A 10728-nucleotide genomic window follows, 5' to 3' on the forward strand; every position below is an offset into this window, starting at 1 on the left:
AACATAATCTATCACTGACCTATGAGTAAATTATTGGAGGCAAAATGCAGCTAGGCCCAAAATATGAAAGAATCCAATGACAGAGGATTCCCTGTAATGTATTATATGTTAAATACCAAACTACTTTAATATTGGCAGTGTTGTTCTTTTTACACTTGAATAAATGTTGATATGTAATAATGTATGATTATTTTTTTATTTCTATTACTTCCATTTTTCTTTTAAATTCACTAGCATTCAATACATTTATCATAATTGAATTAGAATTGTATCTTTGTTATTTTTGTTAGTGATACACTGATCCGTTGGTTTACTCTTGACTTAAGTGTTAAGTATGCAACTTGAGCAAAACCAAATGTGAAAAACATATCAAGAGCCCCCAGCACCCGTCAACTTTAAGACGTATGATATGCACATGTGAGAGTCTTATTTATATTTATAAAGAAAAATAGCACTGTGGGATCGGGGGGGGAGGGTTGGGGGGACCCCCATTGTGAATGAAACAAGGGAAAAAGAGTTCATTCCCACGAGAGAAATGCGCTCTTTGTTGAGTCTTTTTTAGGTTGACTGTTTTAAATTACAGATGCGCTCTAATTGGCTACGGTCAAATAAAACCCACCTAATGAGGCATCGCAGTCATTTGCTTCTTTCCTTTCAAGTCGTTTCCCTTTGGATCTCAGAGCAAAGACTTTGCTCCTGCGCTAGCTACTTTTTTTCTGAGACTTCTGGAGTTTTCTTTGTCTAGTATTTATTTAGCCACAAATAAACTTGCAAATATTGTTGAGGTTTTTTATTTTGTTTTGAAAAGTTTGGGCAAAGGTATAGCAATTGCCATATAATTGTAATTCAACTAAAAATAAATTTACAAAGACTCTGTCTGTCTGTCTGTCCGCCTACTATTATTCAACCAGCTTCAAAATAACAACAAAGAAGGCAATTTCACAATGTAATTAAGCTAAATCTATTCAGAACATTACCGAAAGATCTCCTGCCAGTCAACAAACACAAATCGCTATTTCAGTTATTTCCGAAACACACGGCCCCATTTCCTTCCTTTTGTCTTATGTTGTTGCTTATTCGTTCCCTAACTGCCCTTGTCCCATAGTTGTATTGTCCCGCAATCTGTGTTTCAATGTTTAATATATAAAAAAAAAAAAAACTGTATTTCCTCAAACCGATGCCTCCACTCTAACAGACAACGTGCCTCAATTAATCCCCAGCGCTATGTAGTAATTGAAGTCTCCTCAAGAGGGTTTTACATAATTTCGAGGTGTACTCATTGGGCAATGTTGGATGCGTCCATTTTTATGTTCCAGGGAGCTACACGCCTTCATATCCGTTCCACCTTGGTGGGATTTACATTGCATGGTTCAACTGACACAATTCTGGTGTTTTGCTCTGAAGTAGCACTTCACACAAATTAATTGCAGACAGCGGCGTAACGCCTAGGTTACCCTCATTCAATTGAAATTAATAAGTAGGGCGGAGGGCTGTTGCAATAATTGTCTCATGAACGTAATTCACGTGCATTCTGTTGACACGTGCCATTTATTTACAGTAAAATGATCTTAGTTGAGATGTGGGAGTGTCCGTGCGTGTACGTGCCTCACTGCCCAGGGTCACTCTGGGATCCATATGAAGTAGTTACTCTAAGGATTATGTTATATAATAACTTGAATAAGAGATTTAAAAAATATATATGGATACATCCAATACAACTCATACAAGTGGAGTCCATTACCTTGCATGACTTGACCAACTCTTGCTTTTTTGATTTCAAGCAGTGTTTGCATACTCCCTTTAATGGGATGTTTAAGTGTGGTGCTAATCTCAAGTGTGCGTTAATGTGTGAGTGTGAGTGGTAGTGCGTGCATGTCCCAAATCATCCGAGGGATTTTCTTTCAGTCATCCTCCCCCTTGACACTCGCTGTATGGCCGAGCTGTCCTGTCCAATTTAGAACAGCACCCAATGTGACCTTTATCCAGGCGATGACTGTAATGGATTTGAGCACGTGTCAGTCTTCCCGCTCGTGTCATATGTTTTGTCGTGCATGTTTTACACTCACCGGGGAGCCACGTCATGTCTTCTCTGCTGCCGCCTATTTGACTTTAAATTTCACTTAGACAGGTGATAAGATTCAAAACACAGTGTTTTATTCCTCCTGAGACACTTTGCAGAGGCGTAATTAATAAACAATGTCATATAGTCTTACTTCAACCATGCTGTCTAGCCATGTTGACCTTAACCCTTTGTATTGATGAAATTCCTTCAAAGTCTCTCTTTGAAACTCAAAACACAGTGGAATTTGTCCATTTCTAGGAAATATCAGTAATATTTTTGAGGATAAGCATAATAATAAAAAAAAAAATTTACTGGAGGTTTATTTATTTGTAAACTTACATGACATGCACCTGCAGCAGTATAGAATGTTTTTAAATAGGAAAATTTAGATCGATTGCTCCATGATATGTGATAAAATGAACTCACAAAGTCAATTTCTCAACTAAGGTGAGCAGCCTAGATGCTCCAAGATGCAAATAATTCTTAAAGGAAATACCATATAAAGTTATAAAGAAATTATCAATATGATGTGATTGTGCATGAATGGTAAAGCGTGTTAATGTGTGTTATCGGAGAAGAACAGCAAACAAAAGAAGCCGATGGCAGTGATGTAAATGACTTCAAAGCATAGGTGGGCCGCACAAAATAACTGTCACATGTTTTTGGCTCTAATCCACCCCCCACGCTGCTCTTATTGCTCATCAGCTAACTTGTCAGGTCCGCTATGTCCCTTTGATGGCATCACTGACAATTAGCAAGACGCCGCCACACAAAACCATCTGGACAGGCACGTCGCTCGTTGCTGAGCGAGACAGTTTTGCGGCGCGACAAAAATAAATCTCAAGGTCACTCGCTGTCACTTTTCCGACGGCGCAGGTTCCTTTAGAGGTGGATTTATTGGGATTGGAATTTATTTTGAGAAGGTTTACTCGCTAATGACAGAGTCTCTTAAAAGCTGTTAAACTGAGATGATGAATTAAATCAGCAGAGTGTGCGACTTTATGTCACATTTCACACTCAACTATTATTCACTTATGCCTTGTGTAGCATTTAGCTGATACACAATTACATAAATCCATTCACCAACACAGATAGTTAAAGTTGTTTTTTTATCCGCTTTTCCCCTCAATTTAAAACCCGTCTTCATTCTTGATATTGAAAAGTGGCTACAGTGGCTAGCTGGCAAAATTTAGAGCAGTGGGGTCAAAGGGGAAATCAACCCAAAAAATGTCTTCCAGTAATATGTCGTATGTGGCCCCACTTGTCTAAACACTGCATTCTGATTTGAGAAATATGAGTTAAGCACCAAAATTCACCCGTTTTACCCATCTCAGGGGCGGCCGTTTTGTCTCTTGGTCTTGATTTGTGACCATCAGGTACCCTTCAGGTGGATCAAACATGTCCCCACATGTTTTATGCAGAGAATTTTAGTTCATGCCAATGTGATTCATTTGCATTCCTTGAGATGGAATTACGCAAAACTAGAGCACAATGCTATTATTTGATGCTAAGCTCATCAGCAGCTCCTACATAGATGGTGCGTTCCCATGATGATTGTGGATCCATACATCATGTTTTTTTTTTTCCTAGGCCCGACAGAATAAGCACTGCACGGTGTTGTCCACAGTTATTCCTCATCGCCGGTTGACCGTGATGGTGTTATCCCAATGGGACTCTTTGACTAATAAGGATTTTTTTTTTGCTTCACAGTGCTGGCTCGAGTTGATGCTGTTGCTCTGAATAGATGCACAGAGGACACCTTGGAATGAATGGTAAAGAAAGAACAGTGGGTGACACTATTATTAAAAGTAACTGCTGGCATGGAAAACAGTGATTTCAAGATAAAAACTGTCCAACGGCAAGTAGCATAAAAAGTCAATTAAGACAGTAAGTCGAAAAGTTACTCTTAATATTTTCAACACATACACATGTATCTGATTTGGATCTGTGGTTGTCAAACTTTTTACACCAAGAACGACCTCAAAATCTATTTCCTGTTTTGCAAATTTTGAGAAGGATACGTGAAATGGACATTGGGAGGCAGGAAAGCTTGAGTTTTTATTTCCCAAATAGTTTTGAGTAAATTGAGTTACAAATTGGGTGGCAAAGTCAGGGTAGCATTGTGTCCTGAACATCCCTCTCACATCACCTTCACAGACCTGCTGGCCAACCTCCTCATGTCGTGTCCTCGCTCCTTTCAGCATAGGGAGTCGGTCCGCGGAGGGTTCCGTTGTGAGATGGCGCGGAACGTACCTGTGGTCCCCGGTGGTCAAAGCGGCGCTAGAAGTTCAACACACGTGAGAAACATCTGTCACTCTGACAAATAATAAGAGCAGAGGGCCTCCGGGGGGGAACGAGAAGTGCAAGCTCCATATTTTATTTCTTTCTGTAGAGGGTGAGCGTGTTCTTTACGTGTAATGCAATGCACGCTCACACTGACAATTGACATTTTAAGGGCATTACCCTTGACAAGGCGACCTGAACAAATGAAAGGAAAAGGCAAAGTGATTTATCAAGGCGCTTGGCAAAATATATTTCAATTTACATTTATCCTCTCGCGGTACATTTTGAGGTGAATTTTCAAGACTGGATTTACACTGCAGGTCTTGATGTTTTAACAACTTTGTTTTGCTTTATTTCTATTACTATTCAGTGAATCAACATTTGAGTGGCACATTATCAGTTTTGCTTTCAAGGCCATACAAATAAAAAAAAAATCCTTTGAGTCTTTGAAAAAGATTCCAAATACAATCTCTTTCCTTGACTACCAAATTTCTAAACATTTTAGTGTAAATATAAATGTAATTTGTTAAAAGCTCAAAACTGTTGCCTTGATATGAGAAAACACACTCAAACACAAATGTGCGCATACACACAAGCTTTACACTACATGAGATATTTAAACGTGCCGTTTTGTCATTCTTAACCACCAAGCAAGTTAACTATATAAAATAAGGTGAACACAATAAAATAAAATGCAAATAACTAATGTATAATTGGTCTCCTGCAGGGTTCTATTTAAGCTAGCACCGCCCCTAACGTACCGTGCTTACTTTATATTTAATGACATACGGATTTCTAATGTCCATCACATTAAATGAGCTTCCACTTGGCGTATTTTTTTTTTCCAGCAGTTGTCTCTGTTTGTGCCGTTGATCAGCAGAATAGAAAATCCATTCTGTCTTCTTACACTGCAGTCATATTGGCAGATATCTCATTTTTACATTTCAGTCTTCCATTTTAATAAGTGTAGTTTTGTTTTCTATTGGTGTGGTTTGTTTTGTAAGGTTTGAGAATAAAGAATCACACTGTTTGGTTTGGGTAGCATTTTTTTTTTTTTATCTGAAAAAGCCAGAAGATGATTCAGGCCAGAGGACTGAACTGTAGACACAAAAGGTCCCCTATTTGAATTCTTCTGCTTACATCACCATACGACCATATGAACTGGACCATAAAAGAGGCACAAAATCTGAATTGGGTCATTATTATTCAGCCTTAAGACACTGAAAGGAGCTGTCTTCTGACCTGGTTGCAGCTTGGACCAGGAGCGCCCTGCATGGGCCCCACCCCTCACAACCACAAAACCATGCCGCATCTGCACTCGTCTTCCTCTCATTCTGCCAGGTCCGTGGGGCTTAATTGAGAATTTGAACAAACAAATTAATCATCGCAGCCCATAAAAATGGCAGGATTCATGCAGTAGCATTCTTCATTCTCTCTAATTTGTTGTGTTGGCGCAATACCCCCCCCCCTCCTTTTCGCTGTAGCCCCCACAGCATTTTTTTGTGCTGAATCCGCTACTTTAGTCCCCTTATGAAAATTACAAATACTTGTCAAGGTTAACGAGTTAATATTCTCATTCAATATTTATTTTATGGGCGAAAGAATGCGTCTCCCTTCAGTGCGTCCCACCGTTCCGAGCTTGTTAATCAAACTGACAAGGACAGTGTCCTTTTGATAATCCCCTGATTTTTTATTTTTATTCATCAGCTGCCTTTGATTAATTGTGATGAAGTGTTGCTCATCCATTTCCTCTGCATTTCCGTAGTTTTCACGGATGCCTAACAATCTCCCAGATGACTAGAAGCCGTTTGAGCCCAAAGGCAGATAAATAGCCCAGCAAAAACACAACGCTTGTTTGGTCCCTTTGCTTACCGCGTCGCTTTTTCATTCAGTTCCTCTTTAGTTTGCACTTTGCAAGCATTCTGTAAATGTCGTGATTGACTTCGATTGACCAGAAAAATGTACCCTCCACAAAGTCAATCCATGAGTAAAAATTAGGTATAAAAAAATATGTATATAAAAAAAAAAAAGCCTTAGCTATTGGAGGGGTGGGGGGGCCCCAGTGGCCAGCGTGTAATTAATAGCGGAGGTGTTTTTATCCATCAGGATGAATAATTTAAAGGGAATGTTAATAGGTGTCCCAGACTTAGTCGAAGGACGGAGACAAAGCGTTGTCGGAAAAAATGTTTCATTACTTCTCTGAGCCATGCTCTTCATTTGTTCTCTATTCTTTCATCCTTTTCATTTGTTCCATGTTGAGAATAAAGTTGAAATCAGCATAGAATGTTGTCAAGTCACCCCATAAATAAAGACAGAAGAAACTAAATTCAGCTCTGACCTTAAGAGTGCATTTTCCTTCATGGCGTTTCAACACTGAACCACACTTGTGCCTCAGCCTGGGGAGCCCGCTCAGGGCGTGCCTTCCACAGGCCGGGGAGTCGTCTCTATTTAACATCTGAATCTTTAATTAAACAATAATGAGTGGAAATCAGTGATCAGTTTATTTGAAATCCAAGTGATGCTTGCTTGAAGAAGGACCGTCATGTGACAAGGGGGGTAAACTGCCGTTTCATATTAATATCCATTTAATACACGGGGTTAGTCAGCTCATTGTCTTATTTATTGCATCAATCGTGGCTTTAGACCTTACAGAAAGCGTTTGTGGGGGACAGTCACTTGCTTTTGTGACATTTTCAAAGGCGTTTTGCACGCTGGGTGCTTGAAAGGCGTTTCGCCGTGGGCGCTTGATGTGACCGCAGACTTTGAAGTCTTGGCTGCTGCCAGGTTCTGTTTGGACTATTTTAATCAATGCCAGCATCATTTTTTTTTACGTAAAAATGTTTTAGGTATTGTTTATTTATTTATTTATTTATTTATTTATTTATTTATTTATTGTTTTATTTATTTACGTATTATAATTATTATTATATTGGAAACGCAAAAGTTGGAACGCAAGAAACTTTTAAGTACAAAGCTTCAGCTGATGGCATCAAACCAGTGTGCGTGTGTGTTCGTGCGCGCGTGTGTCCCAAATGACTGAGGAATGACATCAGAAAGAAGTCATCTCCGTCAGATGCAATCAAGTCGTATTCTCGTGCACGTCGTTCCCGATCATTCGCCCTCAGCAGTCAGCAGTCGTCTCACCGCATCAATTAGCAATGGTGATGAAGCCCCTTTAAGGCCGCCATCTAATATTTGGAGAGGAACAGCGGCTCAGCAGGCTCCCCAAAAGTGAAGCCAAGTGTTGCAGTATTCATTGTCAAATACATTTTACACAAAAGGATTCACAAAAACGTCAACCGTTTTCCGTACAGTCCCGTCAGATGAGGATCTATGACATCAGTGAGAACAAAAGGCGCTCCTTCAATGACAAGTGCCAAGCGCATCACCTAGTCCTTCTCTTCAAGTAGTAATTCCGAGAGAGGCTATTCAGGGTTTGCCCTGTGGCGAGAGAGCTCGTTCTCTCGAAATAGCCCCGGCTCATCTTTCACGCACGTTCAGGTCTCCTTATCACGGGCACTGAGGTTAATTTGAATTTCTGTCTCTTCAATATGCCTGGCAATCATTGTGTCCACTTAATATTGCATTTGGAGGGCCCGCTTGGTGTTGTCGCCCACCCCCCCCGGCTCCCCTCAGGCTCTCCGCCATGCCTGAACATTGCATTTCCATCTTGCATCTTGCAAGGCAATATTGTTATATACCATTTTTGTGATTCCACACTTAATTCACAATTAGATCATGTTGTAATGACATTTTCACACAATTTTCTTTAGCTTCTTTTTCTGTTTGAGGTGTCGCCACTATTGTGTATTTGTAGTACACGGTGGTACAAAGCGACCCTATTTTGAAATGATAAACCCGTCAATCCCAGTCTTTGGAACAACCAATTTTGAGAAGCTACACGCGGGAGCGACGAAGGACGACGTGTGTTGCGGCTCAGTGATTTATAGTAAGTTGCCTGTATGCCTTCTACTGCTTGTTATTCTCCTGCTTGTTTTTATCGAGATTAATTGCATTGTCATCGCTCAACAGATTTAAATGTAATTTAGGAACTAAATGCGTTTTATCAGGAACAGCCTTGCTATTAGTTATTAGAATGTTTTGGCGGAGCCATATCTGCATGACTGATACTGATATTTGTGATCCTAGTGGTTAGCATTTCTGCCTCGCAGTTCTGAGGCACAGGGTTTGATTCCCAGCACCGGACTCACAGAGTCCTAAAGCGTTATACATTTTAGTGTACTTTATTCAGTTTTGCTAACTGCATCTTGATAATTTCGAAGTTCATCGTCACATCTTAATTCCTATCAAACGATAAAAATATGACAATATAACAAATGAACAATTTGGTTTTATTTTTATATAGATGCAATTCTATTTCTTAAAGTCACATTGTTCATAACAACAAACTATATTTTCTTATCATTCATTTTTAGTGGGGCAATTTTAATAGACATTTAAGTTAAAACTAAATATATCTTACCAAAGAAATGAGAATATTCTTTTGTTCGCCGCCCTCGGAATAATTATTAATTATTAATAATATTAATAACACGCCTTGACAACTTTTTTTGCTTCTACTAAAAAGCAAGAGAAAGGTTTCTGCTTGATGGCTTTGAGATAAAAGACAAGGCAGTAACTTCCTCCCGTGACATATTTGTTCTTGAACAACAAATCAGTGGCTGAGAACACTTGGCACCTGCACAAGTAACGATGGTGAGATGAAGCGTCGATTGTCTTCATTAGGCTCATTAATATTCATAGAAAGAAGAAAATGTGACACCGATGAGGACTCGCTCACCTTTTCTCATGAGTTTTTTTTTTTTTTTTTACTTCTTAACACAATTAAAGTCCAGCAATGACTTCATTAATGCGCTCTTTCTGTCAGGTGCTTTTAAAGAAGTGTCAGTTAGACCCTGGTCCGCCTGTCAGCCAGGAAGAAAGACAAGTCAGAATCACATGAAGTGGAATCCTCAGACACGGAGAAAGCTTTCAGATTACCTTTACTTCTGTGCTGTCTCTCATGCTGGATGGGTGTCAAATCTAAGAGTGGATCAGAATTCAGTCTTAGTTTTTTCTCTCTATTTGTTGATAATGGCTGGTTTTAGTCGCTGTTTCAACAAATGTGGCTCCTGTGAGAAGCTACGAGTAATTGAATCAAAGATAGGAAAGGTTTATGTAGCCTCTTAAACTCAGAAGAGGAAATTCAAATTTTTGCGGAGTGGATTCATAGGGATTCAAAATCCACATTTTTCCAAAAGGCTATTTCATTATAATTTAAAACAAGCGCTATATTATCACCAGACAGTGCTTACTGCTCTTTATAGTGTGTGATGTACTCACAGCTAGTTCTGATTTATTTTTTGTCTTCGTCAGTGTTTTGGACCCGAGAGAGAAGGAAGGCCTGGAAACAAGATTGAAATACTCTGCGTTCAAGGCTGTTTCAGGAAACAACATCAGCCCGGCAAGGTAATCATGCCATTGTTGGAGACGGACCCACTAATTAGAATAACACTCCAACAGACAGCTCATTAAAAACTCCACGAGTTGCTTTAAAGGTCTGGCGCTAATATGACGAAGCAAAGTCTTTATTTGTCACCTCAACAGTGAGCACACCTGATACTTAAGCGGCTTCCTTTCACTCAGCAGGGATCGTTTTCGACTCATGTAATACCAGTTTTCACACCACACCAATTTTTCTTTTTGGAATCATCTTGTGTAATCTGCTTTTCACAGAATATTTGAAATGGAGTTATGTACACTAGACCCTCTGATTTTAAACGTTTTTTTCTGATAAAAAAAAACGATTTGGGACTTATTATTAACTGTGTAGACAGAATTTGCAATTGGGGGCTTCCTTGGTACTTACACCAACCCTTTAAGACTTATATCAGTGGCAGAGGTGACAAGGAAGAAATAACCATGATAAATCTCTCTCCAAATGTAGTCTAATTGCTTATGAGAAATTAAAATGCATTAAAAAAGTAAACTCTATCTTTGGCCCCAGTTGCATTGTCAGCTAGTGTAACAAATGAAGAAAAATAGAAGGATTTATTTATTTATTTATTTATTTATTTATTTATTTATTTATTTATTTATTCATTCATTTATTTATTTATTTATTTATTTATTTATTTATTTATTTATTTTTCTATTGTGACGATATAATAAAGAAGTTGATGTTAGGGTTTCAAGTATTATTGCAAAAAAAAAAAAACTGAACATGTTTCAAATAAAACTGTGACTTTTGCTTGACTTGTGGAAGCCAATGCAGCTGCCGCAACATCCTCACATAAAAACCATACCGTGTTTTATTACGCTCAGCTTGTTATGGACAATCCAATGCTCGCCTACCGAGAAAATGGCTTACCCCCAAAATAACC

General features: G+C 39.0%; 1 long non-coding RNA gene across 2 annotated transcripts; it reads right to left on the reverse strand.

The window, feature by feature from the left end:
* Nucleotides 1–4111: 4111 nt before the first annotated feature.
* Nucleotides 4112–6913, reverse strand: LOC148402417 (uncharacterized). Of its 2 annotated transcripts, none has more exons than XR_015857325.1 (3): nucleotides 6684–6913; nucleotides 5588–5696; nucleotides 4112–4342 (listed from the first exon to the last, which is right to left on the reverse strand). It is a non-coding gene; the product is annotated as an uncharacterized LOC148402417 (long non-coding RNA). The 2 variants fall into 2 exon arrangements; XR_015857324.1 differs by lacking the exon at nucleotides 4112–4342 and adding an exon at nucleotides 5463–5506.
* Nucleotides 6914–10728: the final 3815 nt, after the last annotated feature.

Source organism: Syngnathus floridae, chromosome 2 (genome assembly GCF_059516105.1).
Source record: "Syngnathus floridae isolate MCC-2025c chromosome 2, RoL_Sflo_1.0, whole genome shotgun sequence".
Classification (NCBI taxonomy): Eukaryota; Metazoa; Chordata; class Actinopteri; order Syngnathiformes; family Syngnathidae; genus Syngnathus; species Syngnathus floridae.